Source organism: Teleopsis dalmanni, chromosome X (genome assembly GCF_002237135.1).
Source record: "Teleopsis dalmanni isolate 2A chromosome X, ASM223713v2, whole genome shotgun sequence".
NCBI classification, from domain to species: domain Eukaryota; kingdom Metazoa; phylum Arthropoda; class Insecta; order Diptera; family Diopsidae; genus Teleopsis; species Teleopsis dalmanni.
The window spans coordinates 81863118-81869008 of record NC_051848.1 but is presented as its reverse complement, the minus strand read 5'-3'; the positions used below and the strand labels follow the sequence as shown (position 1 = coordinate 81869008).

Below are 5891 nucleotides of genomic sequence, written 5' to 3'. Positions count from 1 at the left end.
ACACATTTGTTCGCTATCAACGTACCGGAAATTTCCGTAAGACCCACTAACAAAACAATACCACCATGACTGAACATTTATGTGCTCTCTGGAGTAGTTGGCCAGTAAGCGTTATACAAGCGTTGATGAATGCAAACCACAGATTTGTTGGTCTACCAAACAAATCCGTTTCGTGAAATTTTTTGATTTACTTTTTGTTCCTTAATACCCACTTTAATATTTTATCTGCTCTTCTTTCAGTGCAAAACTATAAAAAGCTACTTCCGCGCTTAGTTTGCATGGAGGCAGTAAGAATATAATACTTCCTGCACTTTCGACAAATTCCGAAAACCAAAAATAATGCGGCTTTATTTTTTCGCTATTTTTATTAGTTTTTATCTTTAATGTGATTTACATTGCATAATTTCTTTGGTTCTGACCAGGCGAATGGGCGTGGTGTATGCGGTTTCGGTGCCTAAATTTATGCAAATGTTTTTGCAACTTCCTTTGTATGGTGAACTGATTATTCCTATGTGCCCTGTATGTTCGCTATCACATGCACTGTAGGTGTCTGTTAGTTTGAGTGTATGATGCACAACGTTTGGTATTTTTAATGACGCTTTCGTTGATATTATTACAGCTGATTGGTGTGTCTGGACTGGGCTTTAAAATGAAAGTGCTCGGAAAATACTACCCATGCAAATTGGCTCTACAGTTAATCGGTAAAAAAGCTCATTTTTACCGAAATTTTCCAAAAGCCTTAAACACAAAGCACAGCATATTACTGTTGAATCCCATAGATAAGGTACTGGTTGTTTTTAGTTTTATTTTTGGTTTTTCATCAAAACTGTTATGTTATTTTGTAAATCGCATAACCACAATTGCAATTTCATAAAAGCTGCTAAAAAATATTTGGACTATTAAACTCTGCTCCAAACCATGTACAACTAGTTTCCATAGTATTCAACTCTATAGGAATGTTTATCTTTAATATACAAAAAAAAAAATTTTTTGGTTTAAATTTACTTAAGAATTTTGAAAATTGTTCAAAGTTTCTGCCCTAAAATTACTTAAAGATTTGAAATTTTTTTGCGATTATCAAAGTATTTGACTTGTAAAAGTAAATCAACAAATAGAGTTTCTTATTTCGTTAGTCATGACTTTTAACATGTTTCAATTTATTAGAAATCTCCTTCAAGTTTATTGATATGGTTTCAGAATTAAATCGAATGATTATGGCAAATTCATCATGAAAAAATAATGATTTTAAAATAATGAAAAAATAAATAACTAATAAATTTTGCAATGGTCACGAGTATGTTTCTATGGGTTTCAAATAAATCACACATACCAGTCGAAGTATGACAAAAAAAAACGACTAACCCGTATACTAACCCGTATTTAAAGTAAAGTCAACACTAGACTGAAGCTGATAACTATATTAATGTCACTAGGATGTTGTTGAAAGCAACTTCTAATTCGGAAAGTCGAAGCGTTTGTTAAAAAACTTAAAGCATTAGATGTAATTGTTTACTTGATCTAATAAAACAAAATACATTTACAGATAAAAAATTCAAAAGAAAAAGTTGTCCCAAAAAAATTTCGTCTTTTGGTCAACAGACATCATCATCGGCACTACTCATTTTATCCGATTTTGTTGATTTTATTGGTATATTTTACTTTAAAATAAAAACAAAGATTTTAATAGCAGGAGCAGGTAAAGGACGTTCTACTAGATAAATTGTTAATTAACTGACTTCATAACAGGTGGCTACGCTACACCCAAATCTATTATATTTTGTGTATCTGGCAAGTTTTAAAAGACTAAATTTTGTTAAAGTTCCCACTTCATCAGATATGTGGTTAGCTTTTTACAAATAATTGAAATAGTGCACTTTAGTGATTTCTTATCAAATGGAAGAAATTGAATATCGTTCAGCACCATTTGAAAGAAATGAACAACTATGCAATCAAATTGGAAATGGATTCTATTTACAGCAATCTTGCACCATCATACACAAGAAAATATTGCAAAGCTGAATTTACACATCGTAGTACAAGTGTTTTTGATGAACAGCTTCCAGATCACCTAAAAGAGGTCATAGATGAAAAATGCATTAAAAAATCCACGATATTGTGTTGGATGATCCAAAAATTAAATTGCGTGAGATATCAGATAGCAGAGATAACAAACATATCATATAAACGTTTATTGAATATTTTATATGAATATTTGGGTATATAAATATTGTGAGACATTGGGACAGCGCACCGTATAACAAGTGGCGCCACTGAAGTCAAGGATTAGCCTAAGTAGATTACGAAACGACTTGGGTCCTTTTTCGCCCTTCGATTATCAGATGTTATTGAGTTAAGGCTAGAGTAGCTTCCGTTCGCATTACCCCATATCTTGTTATAACAAGCAGCTCATTAAGCTTGAGGTTGTCGGCCATGTCACCACCAACCCGATGGTAACCCGCGATAGTCATTCTCCTACTGGCCAGTGCTGGACATTGGCACAATATATGCACCGCTGTCTCCTTTTCTTCTAGACATAGTCTGCAAGTGTCTTCCTCAACAAGAGTTATCTTTTCATGAGTTTAGTCTGTCCACAAGTGCTCATCTCTCTCCATCATTTAAGATGAAGTGAAGTTATCCACTTATCTAGATAGGCTGCAGTCATGTTGTAGCCCAATGGTATCGTGGGATCTGGGCTACAGAACTTAAGGCTTTATCCCTGCTTAGCAAGTTCATCTGCCTTTTGGTTTTGCTCAATACCAATATGTCCATTAACCCACATGACTGTTGCCTCATTTCCATGAGCACATTCCATGAGCTTCGTGACACATTCTTGCACTAAACTATTGAGTACGCACGTCTTTTGCATACTTTTGATAACTGCTTAATTGACCAGCGCCATCAGAATATTTTCTGATACATCTGATAATCCAATAAGTGATTAAGAGTATTTGAGAACGTCATAATTTATGGCTGATAGACGGAAACATGTTTTCCTAGATGTAGAGTGCACCCAACGACAGCGACTTCGTCATTCAAAATATTGTTTGAAAACATTTATGCACAATCTATCTGACTATAAGCGAATTGTCGAGTAGTGGCAATTGATGAAATATGAATCCATTACTTCACACCTAAGAGAAAACAACAAGCCCAGGGTAGAAAAAATGTGTAGAGCCCGGAGGTAGTGCCCTCAAACGTCCACGAACTCAATCATCATCAAATTATAATCAACATTGTGATGAATTTAATATTTATTGCAGAAAAATTAGGAGCAAGACCTGGGAAAAAGTGGAGAGTATATATGCAAGAAACATTTCAATATAAATCATTATCAGATGTGAAGTACTTAATTTTTCTTAAAATTCTTGTAAAATATATTTCTTATCATGCTTGCCTTAGATTAATAAGATTTGAATAAAGCGACGAGTTTAAATAAAATCAGACAGATTTCACAACAGATTGTTATAATGAGTATAAGTGGTTTAATATAGACGATTGACAAAGTTCGGCATGTCCCATTGAAAATGGATGAATGATTAGACTCAATAATAATTTTAAGTTAAATTTTTAAATAAAAGATTTTTCTTATTTTTAAAATTAGTATAATAAAATTTCTAATCAATTAATTTAATTAATTTGGTTTTACTTATGAGCGTGTTTTTATTAGTTGTCTTTAATACATCTCAAGCAAACTTCTTTCGTCGGAAATAGTAGAATCCACGATTTTTTTTACTACGCGCCAGAAAGTTGTCTTGGAACAAATCAGAAATTCTACAGAAATAGGTATAGGTACAATGTTAATATAATAAATAATAATATAATAAATAAAATCAAAAAAAATTTTAAAAAATGTAGGTATACTTCGTTAAACGACTGCACAGTGAACATGTAACTCCCATCTGTTAACTACAATTCTTCGAAACTGTTTTCCCGATAACTCCGAAGAACATTCAGGAGCTTATATTGGATACTTCATAAATGACTTAAGGCTTCATACCCAACTCTTGAATCATATCACAAAGAATATCTCAAATATATATATCACTAAAATTTACTCTACAAAAAAATATCTGTATCACAATTATTAGATATATCTTATAACAGGAGTTCTTACTATATACACAAGTAACAATATGCAGTGTGCGTGGAGTTTGGCATACAGATCTTCCCAGACAGTTCCAAACAAAATTCTTTCGCCCGCAGTAATCGAGCTAATCAAGCATTTCACATTCACGCGGTAAGCCAGAATGTCACTTAGGATAGAGTATGGTATTATCTTAGGAAAATAAATGTTGGAAAATTTTATGAGTACAAACCATTTTCATAGAGAGTACTTACGGGAACAACAACATTCTAAGCAAAATTCTTTCGCTCACTGTGGAAGACTTCTTATCGTGATTCACATAGCTGACCAGAAGATCTTGAAGTTACTGGGTAACTGGGGACGCTATTTCGAAGAAAAACCGAACAATTTTTATTCATTTATAAAGAAAGAAATCGTAAGCGAGAAAAAAGTACTCACAGGTCTACAATTTTTGAATAATGGGGTTTTCAATAAAATTTATATTAGAAAAAGTTTCAATGATTATTTTCTATTTTCTCCTTGTTTCCTATATTCTCTTGCTTTTCTTTAGTCTCTAATATGAAAATATGAAAAAAATTATTTGAATAAAACATAATTTTTTTACTTACTGCTTTTGGGCACTTTTCCTATTGGAAGGTGACTTGGGCCTCCCTCATTAGGCACAATTACATATTTTTAATAAAGGTTATTTAATAAATTATTCGGAAGTCTTCTACTGGTCAATTGGAATTTCATTAGTTTTTTTTAATAAATTCTTCGGAAGTCTTTTAGTGGTCAATTGGATTTTGATTAGTTTTTTTTTCTTTACTTACATTTTGATCAGATCTAACTTATTCAAAAGTTCCTAACACCTTCTTGATATGGTCACGATTTTTTCGGTACTGTCACATCTAATATTCACTGACTTATTAATGTATTCTTATTATTGAGACGACTCCATTTCGTCTGTTTTATTTTTGTGTATAAGTTTTCTGCATATAAAAATTTGCGGTTTTAATTAAAAGTTAAGGAAAATCATCTGAAAGAAATTATTCTTACGATTTCTAACTGGAATGTTTATAAATTCTGTAGTTAATAATTTAGAATTTTGAAGAATTGTCTCGAAAATAAAACCGAAAGTTAGACCCAGAAGTGAGAAACTCACTCCTGTAAGTTTTATTTTTAAATGAAATGTTTATTATATATTTGACATATAACTTTTCGAAGTGTTTTTAATTTCTCAAAGTTGACTTGATTTGAAATGTTATTTATTGGATGAAACTGAATTTTGTGGATTTCGAATACAATAATTATTCAGTTATTCAGAATTATTCAGAATTATTCAGAATTTTTTATTTATTCCAAGAGAACTTTCTGGTTCGTAGTGCGAAAAGTCATGGATTTAACTATTCTGGATGACTGAAGCGTGTTTGAAATGTTCAACATGGTGTATGACTATTGTGATTTAGTGAGCGTTATTATTTTACTAAAATCTTGTGATATATCTGAAGAACAAGAAATTGATATCAACTTTCATATAACATAAATTAATATAAAAATTACATATATATTTTTATAAGTTTAAACAAATTACCGAATAAACACAACTTTGGAGGAAAAACCGAACGCTTCTTCTATTCTTATTAGAAGTACTCAATTTGTATTTAAGTTGAATTTATATAAACGTTAAAATTCCTTAGAATCCCACAGGCAAATATTAACTTTAGTTAAAGTTGCCTCTAACTAAAGTTGTGAGTTTTATTAAATCAACGAGATCTATTTCTTAATTGTCCAACCTGCTGATCTCGCTGCAATAATAGCTGTTGAC

General features: G+C 31.6%; 1 long non-coding RNA gene across 5 annotated transcripts; it reads right to left on the bottom strand.

The window, feature by feature from the left end:
- Positions 1–3635: 3635 nt before the first annotated feature.
- On the bottom strand, positions 3636–5243 carry LOC119689258. 5 transcript variants are annotated; one of them, XR_005253388.1, is made up of 8 exons: positions 5123–5243; positions 4897–5055; positions 4693–4838; positions 4523–4637; positions 4339–4447; positions 4115–4276; positions 3862–4070; positions 3636–3771 (listed from the first exon to the last, which is right to left on the bottom strand). It is a non-coding gene; the product is annotated as an uncharacterized LOC119689258 (long non-coding RNA). The 5 variants fall into 5 exon arrangements; XR_005253385.1 differs by having other exon boundaries at positions 3862–4056; XR_005253389.1 differs by having other exon boundaries at positions 3862–4056; positions 4115–4253.
- Positions 5244–5891: the final 648 nt, after the last annotated feature.